At 57.8% G+C, this 23,700-nt stretch overlaps 1 protein-coding gene across 1 annotated transcript in view; it reads right to left on the reverse strand.

Moving 5' to 3' along the window:
- LIF (LIF interleukin 6 family cytokine) overlaps positions 1 to 17,199 on the reverse strand; it is a 25,704-nt gene extending 8,505 nt beyond the window's left edge. The window contains exon 1 of the transcript XR_007949710.1: positions 13,717 to 17,199. The gene's annotated coding sequence lies outside the window, so the exon portion shown is untranslated. The remainder of the gene's footprint in view (positions 1 to 13,716) is intronic.
- Positions 17,200 to 23,700: the final 6,501 nt, after the last annotated feature.

The raw sequence follows: 23,700 nt of genomic DNA on the forward strand, positions 1-23,700 counted from the left end.
AGGAGAGGAACAGGCCGCAGAGTGCTTTAAGAGCCTCGGCGAGTGCCCCAAGCCAGCAGGGCGTGGGCCGGCCGGGTCTCGTGCAGCTCCGGTTGCATGCTCGGCCGAAGGGGAGAGGGATGGGAACCAGTTTCCAGGAGGCGAGCTGCTAACCAGGGAGCTCCAGTTTCCACCGAGTGACGGGTGGTCCCGCCCCGCGCTGCCGCGGGGAGGTCTGTGGCTTTGGCAGCCGGGCCGGGGCAGGAGCTCTCCCCTCTCCCCGCCGCCCCGGCCGACAAGTTGCCACATCCCACCGCTCTCAGGCCTGCCCGGCCATGTGCTCCTTCCCGGCCCTGCCTGGCCCGCTCCCCCTCCCGGACCGGCGGGAGGAGGGGCGGGATGGAGGCCGGGGAGCCCCGGAGGCCGGGACCGCGGCCCTGATAACAAGCGGCTGGCCACTGGGAACGGAGCGAGGGGATAAACACAGCTGGACGTCGCTCCTCCGCCCAGCCCCTGCCCCTCCCAGCCTCACCTCCCGCTCGCTTCCTCCGGCCGCCAGACCCCGCCTGGCCTCCCTTCTCCCGCCCCGCCCTGTGCCGGGATGGGGAACCGAAGGATGTCGAGGTCACCCCCGGAGGCGCCGGCCGGGGCCCGGGGCTCCGGGCCTCCCCGGGCCCTTGCAGTCCTCCCCCGGCCTGCCTCACTGGGCCCTGAGGGGCCCTCACCCCCAGCCCTGCCCCCCCTCCCGCCCCGTTCCCTTCCACTTTTGCCCGAGGCCCTGCTCGGGGCCCTGAGATCATCCAGCTGGGAACCCGGGCCCCCGAGCCGGCCCCCAGCTTCACACCCCGCGGCCCTGGGCCTGCTGTGCCCTGCTCCAGCCTCCCAGGCTCCCGTATTTCCCCAACTTGTCCCTCAGAGGGGCATGACTCAGCCCCTCGGTCCTTCCAACTTGGCCCCCGGCTCCCCTGGCTCTGCCCCGCTCCCCTCACACTCCAGCCTCGGTCCCCGGGGCCTCAGATAGGAGCCTGACCCGGGCCTGTCCCTCTGCCTCAGCCTCCCCTTCCCCCACCTCGGGCCCTCTCTGGGCTCCCCTATCTTTTTTCCGAGAGTTCTGATTAAATCCTCCCCCCTCCCTTATCTTGTCAGAGTCCCCAGAATCTCCCCCCCCCCACCCTGATGTCTATCTGCAGCAAACTGCAAGTGGGGGTGGGGAGGGGGAACTGCGGGCGCTCCAAACCCCGCCTGGTATCGGAGAGATCTGAGCGCTGCGAGGCTCTACGCACGAGCTCTTCCTCATCGATTAGGAAACTGAGGCCCCGGGGAGGTGCGAGGGATTTGCCCCGAGGTGACGCCGAGAGAAAGGGACGGAGCCGGGAGGCGGACTCGCGAGCGCCACCCTTCTGCGCTCCCCCGTGCCTCAGTTTCCTCCCTCCCCGTACCCTCCCCTCCCCCCTCCCCCGTACCTGACGCAGCGCTCTGAGATCCTCGGTGGCCCAACCCTGGCCTCCCCCAACATCCCTCCGCGTCTGGGCCCGGGTGGGGCGGCCGGTCCCGGCTCCGTGCTCAGCCTCAGCCGGTCGGGCCGGCACTGGGCTGTGCGTGTCGGGCCCGGGCCCCCGCTCGCGGCCCGGGGAGCAGCGGCGGGGTGGGGTCGGGCGGGGTGGGGTGGCCGGCGGCCCTCCCCGCTCGGGGCCCGGCTCCAGGCCCGCTCGGGGGGTTTGTTTGGGGTGTGTTTTTCCCTAGCGCCCGTTGTTTGTGTTTTCCCCCGGCTTCTCTCACTGGCCGGTTCCCAGGGTCACGGCCCCCCTTCCCTGCTCCCCCGGCACCCCACCCTGAAGTGGCGGCTCCAGCAGGGCCCCTTCCAGCTGTGACTTCATCTTGGTCCATCCAGCCCCTCGCTAAGGAAGGCGGGCTGGAGGCTGGAGCGCTCCGCTCTGGAGCCGGGATGGGGGGGGGGGGGCTCACACGTGGCCGAGGCTGAGGGAGGGAGAGGAGGGGACCACACGTGGCCGGGTCCGGGGCTGGGGGGGGGCAGGGAAGGGGGCTCGCAGGCGGCGGGAGCCGGGCTGAGGCTGGGAGGGAGGAGCGGGGGTCGCGTGCGGCCCGGCCCGGGCCTGGCTGGGGGGGCCCGAAGCCGGAGTCCTAGGGCTGCTGGAGAACCCCCTCCCCTCCCTTTCCAAAGGGGAGGAGGTTCCCCTCCAAAGTCACTCAGCAAGTGGGAGACCTGGAACCCACAGATGGGGCTCTCCCCAAGGCTGTTCCAGGCTGGGGAGGTGAGAACTGAAAGGAGATTTCAGCCCCCTCGGCTGACTGGCAAAGAAACTGAGGCCGGGGGAGTCGCATGGGACCACTGGTCACCAAAGTTTCTCCAGCATTTGCTCTGCACAGCCCTGTTTGAACTTCACAATGAGGGGAGGGGCGAGCAGTATTTTAATCCCTATTTTACAGATGATTGAATAGATAAAAACGCATTGATTAATTGCCTACTGGGTGCCCAGAGGAGGAAATGTTGACTCGGGGAAGTTAAGTGACTTGCCCAGGGTCTCCTATCGTGGGATCTGAATCCAAGTGTTCTGCATTCTGCCCCTCATACCCCAGTGCAGATAGACGGGGCCGAGCTGCGGATTCTCCCAGGAAAGCCTCCCAGGAGGCACGAGCCAGTCTCGCCCACCCCGTGTGCCCCACGGCCGCTGTCGGCGCCCCCCCCCCTCAGCGCTCACCCTTCCCCCCCTCCCCCCAGCCCTCTGCCCGGGCAGGCTTTCCCCTAGTGCTGCCTCTCCGACTCTAGCAACCCTTCGGATGCATCAGGGGGCAATGGGTTTGGAAGTTCAAGTACGCAGCTTCCAGTCCCCGCCCGGGCGCTGGGCGCAAGGGAGCTTTAAGTCCCTTCCCCTCCATAAAGGGGGCTCTCGGCCAGAAGGAGCTCCGCGGTCCCTCCTCCACCGCGCTCCGAGTCCACCAAAGCCCAGCTTCCTCCGGGGAGCCTCCCGGATTGCTCAGGGACTCGCGCTCCCCTCTCCCCACCAGACCCGGCGATTCCCGCCTCCCTCGGCCCGGGGTCCCATGACAGGCCGCCCTTCCCCCCCTCCGAGGGAGCCCCCCGCGGCCGAGCACCTGCGGGAGGTCGCGAGCATTCTGGGAATGCCCCCGACCTTAACCCCCGGCTGCCCCCGGGCTGATTCAGCGCCGGGACCCCCGGCCGCGGGGGGCTTGAATCACCAGCCGCCCCCTGCCGAGGGGTGAGCAGTCCCTTTGTCTCCCCGCGGGTCAGCGGGCCACCGGGGAGCCGGCTGGCGGAGGGGGGGCGGGGCGGGGAGGACCCGGGCGTCCTGTGTGGGCAGCGAGTGCCGATGAGTCACCAGGTAGACTGGCTGGCTGAGGGAATTCCCCAGAACTGGCCATCCAGAAACTGCCACTTTCCCCGCGCCCCTCCCCCACCGGCCGGCCCGGGCCAGCCCAGCCCCCTCCCCCTCCGAGCCTCCAGCTCAGCCCGGCCTGGACCAGGCTCCGCAGGCGTGGAACCCTTGGGTTTTTTGGGGGGGAGGGGAGGCTAATTTATTTCTACCACCCTTCCCGGCTAGAAATCCCACCAGCTTAAGACAGCTCTGACCCAATCCCCGTTATCTGACAGCTGAGGAAACTGAGGAACTGGCAGGGAAGTCACTGGTCTAAGGGCACGGTCAGCCACTCCCCGGCAGGAGTCTCTCTGTGAGAGCCTTAAACCCAGCCCTTGCTCAAATACCCGGGGACCCCTTTATTCCTGCCCCAGTTTTCCCTTCTGTCAAATGGGCCCCAGGAGTCAGGGGCTAGAGTCCAGCAGGCTCCGGCTCTGCAGAGAGTGGAGGGTGCTGCCCTGGGCCAAGGATGGGAGGCTGGCTGTTACCGGCCTTGGGAAGGGGTATTTTCGGCCCGGGGAGGTGGGACGGAGGAACAGGGGGCGTCTGGAGAGGGCTCGGGGGCGTCCGCCCCGGGGGAGGGGGGGGGGAGAGTCTCTCCTGCCCAGAGAAGCAAAAGGCCCAGCTCTCTTTGTTCTCTAAAGAAGGGCACGGGTTGCTGAGATACCGCTGGGCTGCCCCCCCCACTTCCCTCGGGGCCCCCTTGGGGCAAGGGGCTCGGACTCTAGGGGGCCCTGGGTGTCCAATTTAAGGTTGGGGAGGACCCTAGAGACTGCCCAGAGGAGACAGCCCCTCATTTTACAGAGGAGGAAACTGAGGCCCTTGGTGACTGCTCTTCTGGGGCTTAATGGCAAAGCCTTGGCTCTGGCCGAGCTGGGGCAGAGAGGTGCTGGGACTGAGGGCAGCATAAAGAAGCCTGTTCCCAGCTAGAGGGAGGGCCCCCGCAGAGCTCGGCCCATAAAGCCCTGGGCCGGGCTCACCCTAGGGCGGTTCAGGGCTCAATGTCAGCCTTGACTGGCATCAGGGGTCAGCCCACAGAAGGGTCAGGGCTCAGGACACAGACAGAGTCAGGGGTCAGGACACAGACAAGGTCAGGCGTCAGTCCACAGACAGGGTCAAAGCTCAGTCCACACACAGGGTCAAAGCTCAGTCCACACACAGGGTGAGGGGTCAGTACACAGAAAAGGTCAGGGGTCAGTCCCACAAACAAGGTCAGGGGTCAGTCCCACAGACAAGGTCAGGCTCAGTCCCACAGACAAGGGCAGGGCTCAGTCCACAGAAGAGTCAGGCTCAGGTCTAAGACAGGCTTGGCTCAGACTGTTTGCTAGTAACAACGTGAACAAGCACCCATGACTGCGTGCACACAGACAGGGTAGGCAGTGCCATCCAGTGGACTCGGGCAGTTTCCAGGTACTGAGAGCTCCTGGGTTCTTCCTGCTGTTTTGCTGTGTGCTCCCGGGAGAGGGCGGCCCCCAGGCACCTCAGAGTAGGCAACCTCCAGGCACCTCGGGGCAGCCCCAGGGCATGTTGGAGCCAGCAGCCTGCAGCACCTCAGAGTGGGCACCCTTGGGTACCTCAGAGCAGCCAGCCCCTGGGCACCTCGGGGTGGGCGGCCCCCGGGCATGTTGGAGTGGGCAGCCCCTGGGCACCTCGGGGCGAGCGGCCCCCAGGCACATCAGAGTGGGTACTCCCGGGTACCTCGGAGCCCTGGCTCTAAGGAAAGGGCAGCAGTGAGGGGGCCAGTGTAGATGGAGCTGGGCCCGGGGGCGGGGGCAGAGGGGTCGGCTCCCGGGCCCAGAGGACCTCTGGAGCTGGCGCTGGGGATCGGCCCCCACAAGGAAGCAGAGATGCTGCAACCGGCCGGGCCGGGAGCCCAGGACCCTCTCTGGAGGAGCCTCCTCTCCGCCCCCACCGCCTCCAGGAAGCCCAGCTGCAATCCCGGCATTTCCCAGCTGCTTTCTAGGGCAGGAACTGACTCCCCTGGAATTGCATCAGGGAGAAAGTTTTTTTATTTCCTTTCTTCCGGTTCGAGCCTCTGTTTGTTTTTAAAACCCAGACAGAAATGGAGCAGCCTGGATCACAGGGAGGGGGGGGCACTTCCCCCACTTTCTCTCCTGGGCCCAGAGCCAGAGAGCCCGGAGCAGTGCGGCCCAATGGGCCAAGGACTCGGGCTCCGCAGCTGCAGGGACACGGAAGGTCCCCAAGGCCTGACCCTCATTTTACAGATGAGGAAACTGAGCCCTGGGAGCTTTTCCCAGGTCACACAGAGGATAAGTATCTAAAGCAGTCCTCCTGACTGGGCGCGTCGGTAACCACTACGCTACCCAGCCCTTACTCGGCTCCTTCCCAGCCACCTTGGAGGCAAGAGGGCACTTGGCCGGGATCCCCTTCTGTGGCACGGGCTAGGATCTCTCACCCTCCGGTGATGCTGCGGAGGAGGGGACAGAGACTGTGACTCCCATCTACAGATGGGGAAACTGAGGCTCAGAAAGGCAAAGGGGTCCCCCCCAAGTCAGGTAGAAAGACCCTTACCTCAGGGCCGGCCCAGACCCCGGCCGAAGGCTTTACCGGCTGCACATTCAGCCCCAAGATGAGGGGGGCCCAGCAGGAGGCAACGGGGGAGGCAGAGACCAGGATCAAGGGGACACTTCCCCCTCCTGAAGCCCTTAAGGTCGTGGTAGAATAGCACATAGTAGGCACTTAATAAGTGCTTGTTGAATTGAATTGATGTCTTCCTCTGCTCTCATTTGTGCCCCTTACTCGCCCTGCCTTCTCACCCCTGACATGAGCTGATCTCCTGCCACAGGACCCAAGTCCCATCCAAGGGTGAGGGGGGAAGAGAGGAGGAGAAGGAGAAAGAGGAGAGGAGGAGGAGGAGGAGAGGAGGAAGAAAAGGAGGAGGAGAAGAGGAAGAGGAAGAGGAGGAGGAGGAGAGGAGGAAGAGGAGGAGAGTGGTCTTGACTGCCCTCAGAGAGCAGAAAGTGGTGGCTGGCTGAGAAAGCCCAAGAGTCTGGCTGGACAGTCAGTGAGTCTGTCTGGACATCTAGCTATGATGTGTGTGTGTTGTGTGTGTGTGTGTGTGTGTGTGTGTGTATGTGTGTGTGCAAGTGCATGTATGACTGTATGAGTGAGTGTGTCTGAGTGTGTGTGACTGTGTGTGAATGTGAGCATGTATGACTGAGTGTGTGTATGTGTATGAGTGTGAGTGTATGTAAGTGTGTGTGTGTGACTATGTGTGACTGTGTGTGTTTGTGAGCATGTGTGATTGTGTGTGTATGTGTATGAGTGTGTGTGAGTGTGAGCAAGTATGCGTGTGTGAGTGTGTGTGAGTGTGAGTGTGTATGTGTATGAGTGTGTGTGAGTGTGAGTGTATGTAAGTGTGTGTGTGAGTGTGTGTATGTGTGTGTATGAGTGTGTGTGTGACTGTATGTGTGACTGTGTATGTTTGTGAGCATGTGTGATTGTGTGTGTATGTGTATGAGCGTGTGTGAGTGTGAGCAAGTATGCGTGTGTGAGTGTGTGTATGTGTGTGACTGTGAGTGTGTGTGACTGTGTGTATATGAATGTGAGCATGTGTGACTGATTGTGTGTGTGAGAGTGAGTGTATGTAAGTGTGAGTGTGTATGTGTAAGTGAGTGTGAGTGGGTGGGTGTGAGTTTGTGTGAGAGTGTGAGTGTGTGTGTGAGTGTGAGTGGGTGTGGGTGAGAGTGTGGTGCACACATGCGCCCCCAAAATAGCTCTGCTGCCCTGTGGATGACCCTATCTGTCTGTCTTCATATATATTTCAGAGAGAGAGGTTAAGTATAATTTTGTTGTCCAGCCATTTCCAACTCTTGGTGACCCCATTTAGATTATTTTTTGGCAGAGATACTAAAAAATGGGTTGGCCATTTCTCTCTCCAGCTCGTTTTACAGATGAGGAAACTGAGGCAAACGGGGTTAAGGGGCTTGCCCGGGATCACACTGCTAGGAGGTGTCTGAGGCAGGATTTGAACTCGGAGAGGATCTTCCGAATGCAGACCCGATGCTCTATCTGCTATGGCGCCCTCTAGTGGCGCCCGACACACAGTACATCATGCTATGTGGAATATGTTTTTGTCTGTGGGAGTCTGCGTCAGGTGCCCGGATGTTCTTAGACTCCTCGATCCAGGGCCAGGAGGGACTTCAGAGTCCATTCATTTTACAGATGAGGAAACTGAGACAGGGGAGATGAAGTCACTCGCCCAAGAACCAGGGGCAGGAAGCAACAGATGGAGGATTTGGATCCAGATCCTGTAACTGCAAAATCACCCCTCTCTCCCTTGGATCATCTAGATCTTTTTTTGGTTTTTTATTATTTTTGGATCATTTATGTGTGGATCATCTCTCACGTGCACATCTGAGCCTATGTCAGCGCCCACGGGTGGTCTCTCCTCTCCCCCATTTCGGGGCCACTTTGCAGATCCCAGCTAGTCAGAGATGGGTTTCCTCCCCATAGGAGCGTAAGTTCCCCGAGGGCCGGGGATGCTCCAGTTTTCGTCTCTGGATCTCTGTCCCCCGCCTGGTGTCGACAAATTGTAGGTGCTTAATTAATGCTCGTTGATCTGTGGACCTGTTTAGAAAGAGCTCTGGCTCTGGGGCCCCAGGCCCTGGATTCGAATCCTGACGCTGATACTAGCCGTGTGACCGAGACCTTTAATTCGGCCATAGTTTTAATCTCGCTCCTCCTGGGGGTGCACCGGGCTCCCAGTTCCCTTCCAGCTCTAGCTCTGTGGGTGTGAGGGGCACGGGGAGATCTCGGCCGTCTCCCCGGGGATCTGGGTGCACACGTGCATGTACACAGGTACACGTATATCCTGACACCTACGCGTTACCTCGTTCTCTTGGAGTCTCTGTGCGTGTGTGCGTTACTATGTATGGCAGAATAGCATACAGTAGGCACTTAATAGTGAACAGGTGAGTACAGGGTGCATGTGCCTGTGAGGGTGTCTAGTGTGTGCACACGTGTGTGCATGTATGTACTGTGAGTGTGTGTGCGTTACTATGTATGGCAGAATAGCATACAGTAGGCACTTAATAGTGAACAGGTGTGTACGGTGTGTGCAGCTGTATGTGTATGTTCACGTGAGTGTGAGCATGCGTGTGTGCGTGTGAGTGTAAGCACTTGTGCGAGTGCTTTCCCTCCCAGGCCCCCTCCCACCCCGGGCCCCGCCCAAGTCCCCATGTGGGGTCCCTGCATGTGGCGGTCCCAGCCGGCCGGGCCCCTGCAGGCCGGGCTTCCTCTCCCCTCCGGGCGGCGCTCTCCCGCCCAGCCCCCCGGGCCGCCCAGTCCCCCTTCCCCCACCCCTCGGCTCCGATCCGCCCAGCTCCCCTCCCCCCCCCGGCCGCCCAGCCCCCCTCCTCTCCGGCCCGCCCAGCCCGGCCCGGCCGGCCACCCTGACTCTTGGCCCCGGGACAGCGCTGAGGTAAGAGGGAGCCGCGCTTTCTCCCGCTGGATTTTCCGAAAAGGGAGAGCGGCCCCCGCCCCCCGGGAGGGAATCACGGAGGAGGGGGCGGCGGCGGGAGGAAGGATGTTTCACTCGGACGGTTTCCTGCCCTCAGGGGCAATAAAGAGGCCGGAAGAGGCGGCGGGACGCTCTCCAGCCCCGGCTCCGGGAGCGCTCCCTCTGCCCTCGACGTCCCTCCCTGCGGCAGCTCCCGCTCCCGCACCGAGGGAGGCCCGGCCTGGGAGGGGGGGAGGGGAAGGAGGGAAGGGCAGCCCCGCCCCCTCAGCTGATTTCTCGCCCCCCCTCCCCCCATTCCCTTCCCCCCCCAGGGATGAGGAGGAGGGGTGGGGACTCCGGCCTAATCCTGGCAGGGCGGGGATGGCGACAGTGACAATGAGGTCATGGGGGAGGGCCCGGGGAGGCCGGCCTTGGGGACAGGGACTTGTCCAGGGCCACGCGGCCTGGAAGGCAAAGCCCCGAGCTTGGTTCTGACTCCCGGCAGGCCGACTCCGGGGTCCCAGCGGTCCCGAGCTTTCCAAGGGAGAGACGTTCTAGAGTCAGAGAATGGGGCGGGCAGGTGCTCCGGGCTCCCACACTGGCCTTGTTTGTGGGCGGGCACCGGGCCGGCCTGCCTGCCGATCCCCAGCACCTGGCACAGTGCCCTGCACACAGGAAGTGTTTAATAAATGCTTATTGCTTGGACTCGAGTCAGAGCTTGGAGAAGAGGCAGAGCAGAGAATGTCAGAGCTGGGAGGGAGCCTAGAACAGGGGATGGCAGGGCTGGGAGGGAGCCTAGAACAGGGGATGTCAGAGCTGGGAGGGAGCCTAGAACAGGGGATGTCAGGGCTGGGAGGGAGCCTAGAACAGGGGATGGCACAGTTGGGAAGTGGAGATGGGCCTGGGGTAGGGGGTGAAAGGGATGATAAGGATCTGGGGGATGTTGATGAGGGGTGGGAAGGAGGGGGCTGGCCATGGAGGTATTGGGGAGACCAGCTCCTGGAGACGGACCCCCGGCCCAGCCCGGCCCCCTCTGTCCCTCCCCCCTCTGCCTGTGGGATGCAGCCGCTTTCTCTGGGATGGCTGAGAACTGAGCACCCCTGCGCCCCTTCCTGCTCCCCAGGGGGCGCCTCCATGCTGACAGGCAGGGCGAATTTTGCCCAAGAGCTGGGAGCCCCCCCTCCATTCCAGGAGCTCTGGAGCTGACCTGGGGGCCTCCTGGGCCAGCCTCCTTATCTTACAGATGAGGCTCAGGGCGGGAACCATCCCAGCCCCTCCTGGGAGGCGGACGGACTTGGGCCTCGGGGACCGGGGGCTTTTGTGTCCTGGCCGGCCATTCCTCTGTCCCGGTCAGGGCGGGGGCCTTCAGCAGGGAGCTGGAGCCTGGGAAGTGCCCCCCTCCCCCCCACCCCCGGACACTCCAGCTGCTTATCAGCTCGGCGGGACCCAGGAGCAACGGCGCCCGTGATCTCCTGCCCCACGTCTGCCTCCCTTCATCCCGGCCCGTTTCCTCTCCCTCGTTCCGGTGGTTCTCAGCTGCCAGCCCCCCTCCCCACCCCCGGGGGGGGCACCAGAGGCCAGAGCCTGAACCAAGCAGCCCCGTCCCTGGCAGGGTCCCATGGCCTGGGGAGAGCGCCCTCATCCTTCCATGGGGGAAGAACTGCAGAGCCTCCGGAGCTCCGGTCCCTTAGTCCTCAGGCTCATGGGACAGGTTCGAATCCCACCCTCGCCTGCTGGCCACGGGGCCACTCGGCCCCATGCCAGGCTCCCGGGGTCGGCCCGGAGGTCCCAGGGCTCTTCCCTGAGACCTCCCCCAGGATCCGCAGGGACCATCCCACTCTCTGCCCTCAGGGAGGGGGTCACTGGGCCCTCCGGGGGTGCTGGGGGTCGGGCCGGCCCGACTGGGAGTGGAGGAGCCGGCACACCGGCCACTCCAATCTCTGGCCAACAGTGCCCCCCACTGCCCATCGGGCACACGGACGCCCTCGCTGCTGGGCTGGCACTGGGCCCGCGTCAGGACCCCATCGGGGAGGCGGGCTGGGGGGCATTGGGCCCTAGGCCCCGGGGCCGGGGGGGGGGGGGAGGCCTGGCCCCGGGCTTAGTCGGGAGCCCTGGCTGCCCCCCTCGGTGACTCCACAGCCGATCCTGGAGCCTGGAGGATCCAGAGCCTCGTCGGGGGGGGGGGGGGGGGGGGGGAAGGACGACGATGGATTTGGAGAGGGAAAGTCCCGGGTTTGAGGCCTGCCTGGGTAAGCCACTGCAGGCCGTTCCAGAGCCCGTCAGTGACAGGTGTCAGTCTGCTTCAGGGGCTGGATGTCTCCTCACAGGAGGGCCAATGAGCGCCACCCTGTCAGGCACAGGCTGCGGGTCTGGCCCCCCTCCCCGGCCTCACTGGTCCTTCTCCCCAGGCCTTGCCAGCCCCCTCCTCCCCGGCCTCGCCCGGCCCTCCTGATGACCACTGAGACAGGTGGGGAGCTCCTGCCCTCCCCGCCCCGGCAACAGATGAGGAATCAGGCTGGGGAGGGTGGGCAGGGCTTCCATGGCCTGGATGTGGCCCGAGCCAGATGAGGCCGGACAGAGAGGGGACCGGGCGAGGGAGCCAATGGCCAGAGAGGGGGAAGGAAGGGGGGAGGGGGGCCCAGAAGCCCACCGAGTCACAGGCCTCCCGGGGCCAGCAGAGAGGCCCCGGGAGGGAGGGAGGCATCGGTGCGGGGGGCCAAGCAGAAGCACCGGGGGGCACCCGACGGAAAAGTCCCACTGCCCGGCTTAGAGCAGCGCGGCCTTGTGTGAGGGGGGGAATAGAAGCAGCGGGGGCTTTAAAACGGGCAGATCCTGCACAGCTACCTGGGGAGGAAGGTGCTCTTCGGAGCCCTGTTTACGGATGGGGAAACTGAGGCAAGTAGAGGCTCCCAGTCCCACAGCCAGGAAGCGCTGAAGCTGCCATTTGAGCTCTGCCCTTCTTGTCTCCAGGCAGCCCTGCCTACAAGACTTCCCACTTGCTCCTGGGGAAGACAGGAAGCCCCGGAGCTCACTGAGCCGCCAGGCAGATGAGGTCAGATATTTGCTTCAGGGAAATCTCTTGGACTCCTTTGTAAAGGACAGTCCTGGGGAGCAGGTGCTGCCCCCTCCCCCCCCCACACACACACACCAGGGCCCAAAGCCCCCGAATGGGCTGGTCCCGAGAGCGTGGCCTTCTGGGAGGCGGCAGGATGCAATGGAAAGAGTTCTGGGCTGAGGAGCTGGGTCAGCTCCTCATTCCCTGTGAAACCCGGGCAAGCAACTCCCCGGCGCTGAGGCTCGGTTTCCCCCTTTGTCAGGGGATGTGAGAGGTGAGAAGGGGCTTGGAACAGGGGGTGTCAGGGCTGGAACAGGGGATGTCAGAGCTGGGAGGGGGCTTAGAACAGGGGATGTTGGGGCTGGGCTGTCAGGAGTGGGAGGGGTCGCAGATCAGGCTGGGCTGTCAGGAGTGGGAGGGGTCTCGGATCAGGCTGGGCTGTCAGGAGTGGGAGGGGTCTCGGATCAGGCTGGGCTGTCAGGAGTGGGAGGGGTCGCAGATCAGGCTGGGCTGTCAGGAGTGGGAGGGGTCGCAGATCAGGCTGTCTGTCAGGAGTGGGAGGGGTCGCAGGTCAGACTGGGCTGTCAGGAGTGGGAGGGGTCTCAGATCAGGCTGGGCTGTCAGGAGTGGGAGGGGTCGCAGATCAGGCTGGGCTGTCAGGAATGGGAGGGGTCTCGGATCAGGCTGGGCTGTCAGGAATGGGAGGGGTCTCGGATCAGGCTGGGCTGTCAGGAGTGGGAGGGGTCTCGGATCAGACTGAGCTGTCAGGAGTGGGAGGGGTCTCGGATCAGGCTGTCGGTCAGGAGTGGGAGGGGTCGCAGATCAGGCTGGGCTGTAAGGAGTGGGAGGGGTCTCAGATCAGGGCGTGTCAGAGCAGGGAACTTCATCGGGTCCAGCATCATTTTAAGAACACTTTGAAGTCCGAAGCGCCTGCTGATCTCCCAGAGGTCTCACAGCCACTATCAAAGTGACCCCTAGAGCGCCCTCTGACCTTAGGCCCAGTCCTCATTAATAATAAGAGCTAATAGGTACAAAGCACCTACTGTGTGCCACCCACTGTGCTAAGTACTTCTCTATAATATTACTTATACATTTGATCCTCTCAGCCCATGGAGGGAGATGCTATAATTGTTCCCATTTTACTTATAAGGAAACTGAGGCAGACGGGGCAAGCAACTCGCTCAGGGGCTCCAGCTAAGAACCTGGTTGGGCGTGGGAGCCCGGGCTCTGCCCCCGAGGTCCTGCAGGCTGACTCTGCCCCTGCTGCCTGCCCCGGGTCAGGGGAGGCTACAGGGCTCCCAGCGGTCAGGGCCCCAAGCCCCCCGCCCCGCCCAGGGCGGGGTCCACAGTTCTCACAGGAAGCCGTTGCTTCCCCAAGGAAGGAGATGCCCCGGAACTATCCCAGACGCCGAGGGACAGAGAAAGGAGCCTCCGTGTCACGTCTGCCCCCTCTCCCACTGGAATCCCTCCCTGGAGCCCAGCGGCCCCCGCTGAACACCCCCCAGCCCTTAGATCCCACTTAGTCCAATCCCCTCAACGGACAAATGGGGAAACTGAGGCCCAACCCTAGGCTCCCAAGGTCACAGAGCCAGAGGCTCGGCAGGGTCATACGCGGAGGGCGGGACCGGCCTGGGGGCACACGGCCCCCCCCTTCAGGCCAGAGACACGCAGAACCCCCGGGGCCCTGGGACCCGGCACGTGCTCACCGCCAGGTAAAGCTGGTCCCTCTGAGGCCTGCGGGCGGGAGGGGTCCTGCCTCCCCCAGGCAGAGCTCCCCAAGGGCCGGCTCCTCCTCACCCCGGCCCCCCGGGGCCCCAGAATCCTACCTGAGTCTCCACGTGGCGGCTGCTGCTCCAGGCGGGCTGGCTTGGGAGGAGGCTGCGCCTTCCCTGCTCCCGGCCTCCCCAGCTGGACCCCCGGCCCGGCTCCCTGCTGAGCTGTGGCCCTCTCGCAGCCTGGCTGCCGCTCCTCACCCCGCCCCCCACCCTCCCACTTGACTTCCCTTCCAGGACGCCCGGCTGCTCCCCCCTTCTTCCCCGCGCCACCTCCCCCCAAGTTAAAGGGCCAGGGGGGCTGAGGGGCAAACTCAGGCGGACGCCCCCCGAGCCCCGGCTTGAGCCCCGGCTTTGACCCCGTCCAGGCAGAATCTGCCCGTCAGTCCCGACCTCAGAGGGTCTTGAGGGGCAGGGCCGGGGGGGCTGGGGGAGGGGGACTGGCCACGGTGGCCGCCGCTGGGGCCTGAGTCACCGATGACTCCCCTGCAGCTGGGGCTGGGCCTGCCCGGGCTGGGTGACCGGGGCCGGGCATATGGCAATGACTGGCCCAGCTCTTCCTCATGACTGGCTACAGGCTTCCCCAGCGGCTTTGACTCACACCTGCCACAGGCCCGGGGGCTGCCAGGGGTCGGCTGCCCCCTCCAAAGGAAACCCTCGCAGACGGGGACTCGCCTACCATGCACGGGGGCAAGTCCCTGGGTCCCGGAGCAGCCACGCCATCCCGCACCCAGGGTCCTCCTCCTGGGGCGTGGGGGGCACACTCCCTACCACTGGCCTCCCCCCCAGCCCAGGCTAGCTGTCCCCACAAGCCCTGGGCTCCAGGCAGGGCCCTCGGGCCTCCCCCGACCCCCAGGCCCAGCCCCCACACGGACAGAGGCCCTGCTAAGAGACCTGGGCCGCCCAGGGAGGGGCCCCTGCCCCTTTGGAACCAAAACTTCCTTCCTTAACCACCTGCTTGCCCCTCCCTGCCCCTCCCTTTTCTTCCTCCCCCACCCCCAGACCTAGACCTTCGAACCCAACAGGCTGCCTGGTCTCCCAGGAAAGTGGAGGGGTGGGGCACTTCCCCTCCTGGGCCCAGGACTGCGACCTTTCCTCCACAGCTCTGTCCCCGTGGGCACAGCCGGCTCTTTGGCCTAGGGAGACGGGACCGAGAGAGGGCGAGAGAAAGGAGGGAAAGAGTGGAGGGGGCAGAGGATGGGTCAGGGAACAGAGCCCGAAGGGAGACCAAGGGGTCCCGGGCCAAGAGACAGAGAAGAGGAGAGGAAGGAGAGAGAGAGAGACAGAGACAGAGAGACAGAGAGAGAGAGAGAAGGAGAAAGGGAGAGGGAGAGATGGAGAGGAGAGAAAAGAGAGACAAAGACAAAAACAGAGAGACAGAGAAAGGAAGAGACAGAAAGGAGAGAAAAGAGAGACAAAAAGGAGGAAAAAGGAGAAGGAGGAGGAGGGGGAGGGAGAAGAGAAGATGGGACAAAAAAGTGATTGAGGGAACAGAGTCTGATGGAGACCAAGGGTCCTGGGGCAAGAGAGAGAGGGAGAGACAGAGACATAGAGAAAGAAAGAGACAGAGACAGACAGAGAGCAAAAGGAAGAGACAAAGACAAAGAGAGGGAGACAGAAAAGAAATAAAGACAAAAACAGAAACAGAGACACACAGAGAGAAAGGAAGAGACAAAGACACAGAGAGACTGAAAGAAAAAAAGGAGGGAGAAGAGAAGGAAGAAGAAGAGGAAGAAGAAAAAGGAGATGGAAAAGAGATTTTGAGGGAAGAGAGGGAGAGAGACAGAAAGAAAGAAAGAAACAGGAAAAAACCCGGGAAAAGTGGAAAGGAGAAAACCCAGCAGAACTCCCCTCAAAGGACCAGGGACTGTTCCTGCCCCCCAGGCCTGGACAGCTCTCACTCCTCAAGTTTCCGGCCTCCCATCCCCTCTTCAGACACCTTCCTTCCTGACTCTTCCATCCAGAGCCTTCCATCCATTATCACCCAAGACTGTGAGCTCCTCAAGGGCAGGGACCCTCTTTTCCCTTTCTCTGTTCCCCCGCTCAGCAGGGTTTGTTGACTGACTGACTGAGGGTCCCAGCTCCCCGTCTGCTCCGATGACATCCCAGCGGGGGACTCGGGGGTTTTCTCTAGTGAGCTAAGCGAGCCACTCTGGGAAGCTTGCTACTGGACATTCCAGTTTCTGACCTCCTTCTGGTCCTGCCGGTCAGCCCGTGGGGTGGGGGGAGGAGGAGTGGGCAAACAACCTGCGTTTCGGCCACCTCCCAGAAGGCCGTTCCCAGACCCAGAAGCTCGAAAACCTAGGCTATCTCCAGGAGGCTTTACTAGTCAGTTTGCTGAACTTCCGCTAGATCACAGTGAATGGGAGCAAGGCATCTCAGGACTGGAGAAAGGCAAATAGCACCCCCAATTTTTTTTTTTTTTTTGCTTAAGTGACTTGCCCAGGGTCACACAGCTAGGAAGTGTTAAGCATCTGAGATCACATTTGAACTCAGGTCCTCCTGACTTCAGGGCTGATGCTCTATCCACTGGCCACCAAGCTGCCCCTATTACTCCAATTTTCAAAAAAGGGAAGGGGGCGGAGTCTACAAGCTATCTTCCAGAGACTTGACTTGAATTTCTGGCAAAAAGCTAGAACATAATATCAGAGGGATGGTTAGCGGAAGTCCAGAAACAGAAATAACAGTCCCGAAGAACTTGTCTCGCTTTCTCCAGAACGGATCGGGCCCACCCGCCTCATCCTTTTTTGGATACGCTTCCACATAGAATCCTAGCTCTCTAGCTAGAAGGGACCTTAAAGGCACCTAGTCCAACACTTTCACATTACAGATGAGGAAAATGAGGTGGGACACAGCACTAGGAGGGAGCTGAGTTGGGATTTCAATTCGGCCGCTCCCTGATTTTGTCCAGTGCTCTATTCACTACTCTTTCCACTACTACATGGGTAGATGGAGCAAATGCTGTAGATCTAGCTCCATAAGGATCATGGGACTAAAGCAGAAAGGATCCTTAGATATCCTTGAGTCCAGCCCCCTCATTTTATAATTAAGAGCAAATCCTGCCAAACAAGCATTCATTAAGGGCTTATGTGATTGGTCATCAATAATTGGCACCTAATATGTGCCAGGCACTATGCTAAGCTCCAGGGAAACAAAGAAGGGCCGAAGACAGCCCCTATTCTCAAGGAGCTCATGGAAACTAAGGTACAGAGGGACTAAGACTTGCTTAACTTCACACAGCTAGTAAGTATCAGAAATGAAATTTAAGCCCAACTCTTCTTGACTCCAAGTCTAGAACTTTATTCACTATTCAATGGTACCTGTCCAATGTAAATATGAAGAGGAGAGGGAGAGGGAGGGGAAGAAAAAGAAGGAGAAGGAGGAGAAAGAGAAAGAGGAGGAGAAAATGAGGAGGAAGAAAAGGAAGTGGCGGAGAGGAGAAAAAGAGGAAGAGGAGAAGAGGGGGAAGAGATGGAGAAGCAAAAGGAGGAGGAGAAGGAAGAGAAGAAAGAAGGAGGGAGAGAAGGAGAGAGAGAGCAAGAGCACCTAGGAGGAGAAGAAAGAGAAGGAGGAAGAGAAGAATGAGGAGGAGGAAGAAAAGGAGGAGAAAGAGGAGGAGGAGAGGAAGGAGAAGAGGAAGAAAAGAAGGAAAAGCAGGAGGGGGAGAAGGAAGAGGAAAAGGAGGAGGAAGAAGAGGAGGAGGAGGAGAAAGAGAGCACCCAGATTTTAGCAAAACAGTATCTAGTGTTCTTATGGAAAAGATAAAAGATATATAGACTAAAATAGCTGATAATACAATTAGGTAGTTTCAGAATAGGTCTAAGGGCCAGACCTCAAATAACGGTCATTATTGTTAACTTGGAACAAGGTCTCTAGAGAAGGACCTCTGGAGTCTTATTTGGCCATGCACCATTTGGCATTTTTTTAATCAGAGATTTGGGGAAAAAAAAGAGCTGGCACAAAACTAGGGGGGGATAACTAACATGCTGGATGACACTCAAAATCCACAAAGCTCTTGATGGGCTAGAACATTAGCTGAAATTTTATCAGTTAAAATTTAGTACAAATAAATGCAAAGTCTTAAACAGGTTTTTAAAAAATCAGTCTCATGGTACGAACACTATATAGCATTTCCACTCCCTCTTTTTTGTCTACTTGCATTTTTGATTTCCTTCTCAGGTTAATTTTACCTTATTTCAAAGTCCGATTCTTTTTGTGCAGCAAAATAACTGTATGGACATGTATACATATATTGTATTTAACATATACTTTAACATATTTAACATGTATTGGTTTAGCTGCCATCTGGGGGAGAGGAAGAGGAGGAAAAGTTGGAACAGAAAGTTTTGCAAGGGTCAATGCTGAAAAATTACCCATGCATAGATCTTGTAAATAAAAAGCTATAATAAAAAAATTAAGTGTTTTTCAAAGAACATTGAAAAAAAAAAAACAGCCTCAGGAATACAAGATGGGAAAGGATTCATTAGATGCCAATTTTTCTGAAAAAGACCTGGGAGCTTTCGAAGGCGCCCTATGCATCAGTGGCCAAAAGAGTAAATGTGACCTCAATCTTATGTCTAAGACTGTAGTGGTTCTGATCTACTATCCTGACCTGACTCCATGTGGAGGATGATGTTCTGGTCTGGAAGCCTCATTAAGATAGGCTTTGATAAATCTAAGCATATCTGTGGGACACAACTTGGCCCGGGACCCCTTGGTCTTTGTAGGGTCTGCTATATAAAGAACCAGCAGCTGGGATGTCCAAGTGCCTCTAATCCTTGCTATGGAAAAGTGGTTGGAAAGGACTAAGGATGGTTCACTTGGAGAAGAGGAGGTTCTGGGGACACCCACGAACTACTTATGAAGATCTGAAAGAGAACTTTTAGATCACATGGAAGAGATCCTAGTTGTTCCCCGTGATCCTAGAGGACAGAAGGAAGTAGTTATAAAGAGTTTGATTTAGGCCTGATGAAAAGGAAGCCTTCCCGCTGAGACCCATCCAAAATGGGAAAGCCTGCCTCTGAGGGGAATGAGTTCCCCACCATTGGAGGGCTGGGTGACCACTTCAGCTTGCTCTTCAGGGAATTCCCTAGAAGATCTCCTAGATCCCTTCCAGCCTGAGAGGTTAATGATTCCTTCCCTCCCCAGCCTGTGATACTTTTTGGTAGCTCCCACTGCCCAGCACTTCCCCGCCACGTGCCACCCTGAACCTCCTACCCACGACTTCCCAGCAGACTCAATCAAGAAAACCCCTCTACCACAGGCGCAGGCAGAGATGATTGAGCTAGGGTTGGAAGCCGGAAGGCAAGGCTGGGGCAGGCTGGGGAGATTTCCCATCCCGGGCATCAGCCACACCCCTGACTTTTCCCTCCCCCTCTTACCTGGGAGGCAGGAGCTCTGGGTCTACCACTGATTCACAGCACGACCCTGGGCAAGTCAGAATACAGTGGAACCAGAGGCAAGGAGCTGGCCCAGAATTCTGGGCCATGACAAGATCATCTTGTCACTTAGGATCCTAGATCTGGAAGCCATCTAGCTCCATGCTTTTATCTTACAGGGGAAGAAATTGAGGCAGGCAGAGTGACCTGTCAAGGATCACACAGCTTGTAAGTGGAAGAGCAGGTCTCCAAGCTCAGGGTTATTTCCATGTTCTCACTTCCCTTCTCTGTAAAGTAAGGCACTTGAGCTGGACCAATCTGGACGCCATGATCAGTAATGTCCCAGGTAGATCTAAGCCCTATTAGAAACATACAATGGACATTAAGGGCTTTCGGAGTCCTACCCCTCACACCCACACTCCGGGGATTCTATGCTCAGCTGAGATCGGGGCTGTACCTGTCATCCTTGTACTTGACTGATCTTACAGGGCCTGGGCCACGTATTTCTCTTCACCCACAATAGTATCTACTCACAGGATTACCGTGAGCATTAAATAAAGCACTTTTTAAACCTTTAAGAACTATAAAAATGTAGTTATTATTATTTGCTGTGCCCCCACTCCCTAGCCCCTTACTATTTCCAATACTACTCGTCTATCTGCATGATAAAAGAGGGATTTGAAGAAGGTATTGCTTAAGTCACAGGAGCAAAGTTCGAATGGGGGAATCTCAGGCATCCTGGCAAAGAGATTTCCAGATAACAGAATCTTCCCAGATTTTTTGAGTCACTCCTCACATGTAACCACTGTCTCTGTACAAGGCCGGTCCTGAGTTCCTCCTTTGGCTGCAATTGAAAAATGCCCCCCACTCACTATTCTTTGTAGGGTCTGCTATATAACAACAACTGCAGGATAGAAAATGACAACTTCTCCTGGGATTATGTTATTAAGAATCCTCTGAGGGGCAGCTAGGTGGCGCAGTAGATAAAGAACAAGCCCTGAAATCAGGAGGACCTGAGTTCAAATGTGACCTCAGACACTTAACACCTTCTGATTGTGTGACCTTGGGCAAGTCACTTAACCCCAATTACCTCAGCAAAAAAAATAAATAAATAAAAGTACCCTGGCTGTGGTCTTTGGGAAACAGGGCAGATGCTAATTCCATCTCCTAGTCTGGAATGCAAATTCAGCTTCAGACGCTAGCTAGGCAAATCATTGAATGCTGTCTGCCTCAGTTTCCTCATCTGCAAAATGATTTGGAGAAAGAAAGAGCAAATCATTCCAGGATCTTTGCCAAGAAAATCTTAAATGGAGTAATGAAGAGTTGGACGTGACCGAATAGCAACAGCAACAACATCATACCGTCAGGTACCCACAACCAGCGAGACATTGAATTGGAGACAAGGAAACCAAGACAAATCTGGAAGGGTCCCCTGCCCTCAAAAAGTCTGCATTCTAAAGTCTAGGGACAGCCCCGCAGGAATATGCTGGTAATGGTTTAACAAATGGCTTCTGGAACCTTCACATTTAATCAAAATATTCCCACTTTCTCCATCACTTTCTTAAGTCTAGAAATGCACAAAATAATAAATCAAGCCCTCCTCTGTCTGTTTATCCATTTCCGAGGTGTAAATGCTCGCCCAGAAATTTTAACGGTGAGTCCATGCCAGCTCTTCTGGCACAGCCCTGCAGATAAGCGACCTTAGGATGTTTGAAAGGGTAAAAAAAAACAGTGGATTCTGGGAACTCCGGAGAATCGCTTGGATGGATGTTCCCCCATCACGGAATTCCGGACTGGATTATTCAGTCACTGATCTCGGAAGACTCAGAGCGTGATGATAACAGCTAGCATTTATGGAGGGCTTTAGGTGACCTTAAAACAACTCCGGGAGACAGAAATCACTAAACCATGCCCGATGTTGTTTCCTTTTCCAAAGGAAACTGTTGCAATTTTGGACTGTAGTTGTGACTTGTTACCTTCTACATAGAAAGGGGGCGCTAGGGGGCGCTGCAGCGGATAAAGCGCCTGGTGTGCAGTCTGAGTTCAGATGTGATCTCAGACACTTATTACTCATCTGCTCCTGGGCGAGTTACTTCACTCGGTTTGCCTCGGTTTCCTCATTTGAAAATGAGCCGGGGGGGGGGGAAGGAAATGTCAAACCCTTCTAGTGCCCTTGCCAAGAAAACCCCAAATGGGGTCATAGAGAGTTGGATGTGGCTGAAATGGCTGAAGAATAATATAATAGGTGCCCAATAAATGTGTTTTGGATTCAATTGGTTATTGAGTTTCTAAACAGGACGTGATTCATCTCCATTTCGACAGGCTTCAGGCAGACCTAGGAGGAAGGAAGGAAGAATGTTCTTACACTGTCTTTGGAGAGAAGGGGGAAGGATGGTCTCTGGGCACTGACACAGTTAGGTCGTTCCAAGTCAGACTGAACCCTGGAGTCTGGGAAACTGCTTCTCTACAACATGCTGGTCCTGCCACTTGATTATTACCTATTATTATTACCTTGTGACCCCCCTCTCTTTGGCCCTTGATACCTCATCTACAAAATGAGGTGGGAGGTGTAGCGGTTTCCACAATTGTTATTTTACGTTTGCCAGAGTAGGGAGCTGAGGTGGAAATAGTGATATGGTCGCGGCCTAGGGGTCCCTAGTGGGACGCCGCAGGGCCCTGGGGTCAGCGCCCTTTTTCTCAGTGACTTGGACAAGGAAACGGTCGCTTTCACTGTGAAGTTTTCAGATGATGCAAAGCTGAGAGGGATCGCAGACGCCCTCAGTGACAGAATTAAACTCTAAAATGGTCTGAAACTACAGGCCGAGTCTGGCGTGATGAAATGCAGTGAGGATGACTGTCTTCTTCTTAGGAAGTGTAAAAAATCAATCTCTTGCCCAAGCACAGGATGGGGAAGAGGTGAGATGAGACAGCAGTCCATATAAAAGTTGTGTACCCGTTATGACTCACTCACGGGGGACATGGAGCTAGAACCCTGGGTTCTGGGATCGGGAGCCGGGAATGAGGAGGTGAGAGGTACACTAGACTCGGCCTTTCTGTATCCCATCGAGAGCGCCGTGCTGTGGTCCAGAGGAGAACACAGCTGACACCCAGCCGGGCCAAGCGGGAGAGCATCCAGAGGCAACCAGGACAGCGAGGGTCTATACCATGGCAGAAAGAGTTGTAGGAACTCCGAATGTTTAGCTTGGAGGAGACTCGAGAACGGTCGTGGAGGCCAGTCTTGTCTCCCTAGAGGGTTGCTCAAGGGACCAGGGACAGCTTTGGTCCACTTGGGAGAGAGAGTGAGACTGACAACTTGTGCAATCCTGCCTCGCTCCGATCCGATTCACACGCAAGCCAAGACATCACCCATGATGTCATTGGTCCTCTTCGAAAATGAAGGAGGAACAACAACTTGGCCCCAGAGGGCAAAAGCAGGGGCAGTGAGGGGGAGGGGGCGGGGCTGTGACCCAGAGATTTAGGAACGGTTTTCTAACCATTAGAATTATTGAACCTCGTCTTGGAAGTTCTTCAGGAAGAAGTTGAGTCCAAGCCAATATGAGAAAAGAGTTGAAAGTTGTGGGAATATTTAGCCTGGAGGCAAGAAGACTCCAGGAGTCTTCATGTGCTCATAGGGCTGTCATGGGGAAGAGGAATGGGACTTTGTTGCTTGGCCCCCGGGGACACAACCAGGAACACTGGGGGCAACTTAAGCTTGATGAAAGGGAGAATTTCCTAATAATTTGCTTTTTGGTCTCCTAAGTGGTTTTTCAGTCACGCTTGAGTCTACACGACCGCACTGGGTGTTTTCTTGGCAAAGTGGCTGGAGTGATTGAACACTTCTTTCTCCAATTCATTTTACGGGTGAGGAAACTGAGACAAACAGGGTTAAATGACTTGCTCATGGTCACACAGCCAGTAAGTGTCCGAGGCTGGATTTGAACGAGTCTTCCTGACTCACTTACTCATTTTGTTCTTCTATAACTCCAAAATCACTTTTCGTGCCAAATAAAACTGGCCTGAGCGCTAGTCTCTTTGGGCTGCTAGATGGCACAGCGGATAGATTCTAGGGCCTGACATCAAGAAGTCCTGTGTTGAAATCCAGTCTCAGCTCCATCCACTGAGTCACTTAGCTGCCTTTCTAATAAGTGGAGTAAACCAAAAGTAAGAATGGGAGCGAATGCGGATTCGCCCTTGTCAGACATCTGCTCTGGGAGCCTGGATGCCCGCTTGTCCACGGAGTGAGTAAGCTCCCAGAAGCCATTCTGGCTCTGCCTGCCCGGCTTCCAGCAGCGGTGTCCCTAGCACGTAGCTGGAGAAGAGACCCTTACACAGTCCACACTTGACACCCCCCTAGTCTCAGAGACCCCTTCCAGCCCTGAGTATTGGAGAGCCAGTTATTTGGAACTGGGGTAGTTATCAGTCAAGTTGGGTGAACTCCCCTTTCCAAGAAGTTTCCCCATCAGCCTCTTCTCAGGAGTCTCATCTTCTTTATGGCAGAACGGCCCTAGATAGCCTTCAGTAAGGGAAGAAGGCCAGAGGGCTGCAGAGGAAACAGCCTCCCCACTGGGGAAGTGACACCTTCTACTCGCCCCCACTCTATGTTAGCACCCTGAGGCAAAGCTCCATTGGCCTTGAGCTAGTTACACTTCCATGCAAACAT

The sequence above is a fragment of the Antechinus flavipes genome, chromosome 1, assembly GCF_016432865.1.
Source record: "Antechinus flavipes isolate AdamAnt ecotype Samford, QLD, Australia chromosome 1, AdamAnt_v2, whole genome shotgun sequence".
Classification (NCBI taxonomy): Eukaryota; Metazoa; Chordata; class Mammalia; order Dasyuromorphia; family Dasyuridae; genus Antechinus; species Antechinus flavipes.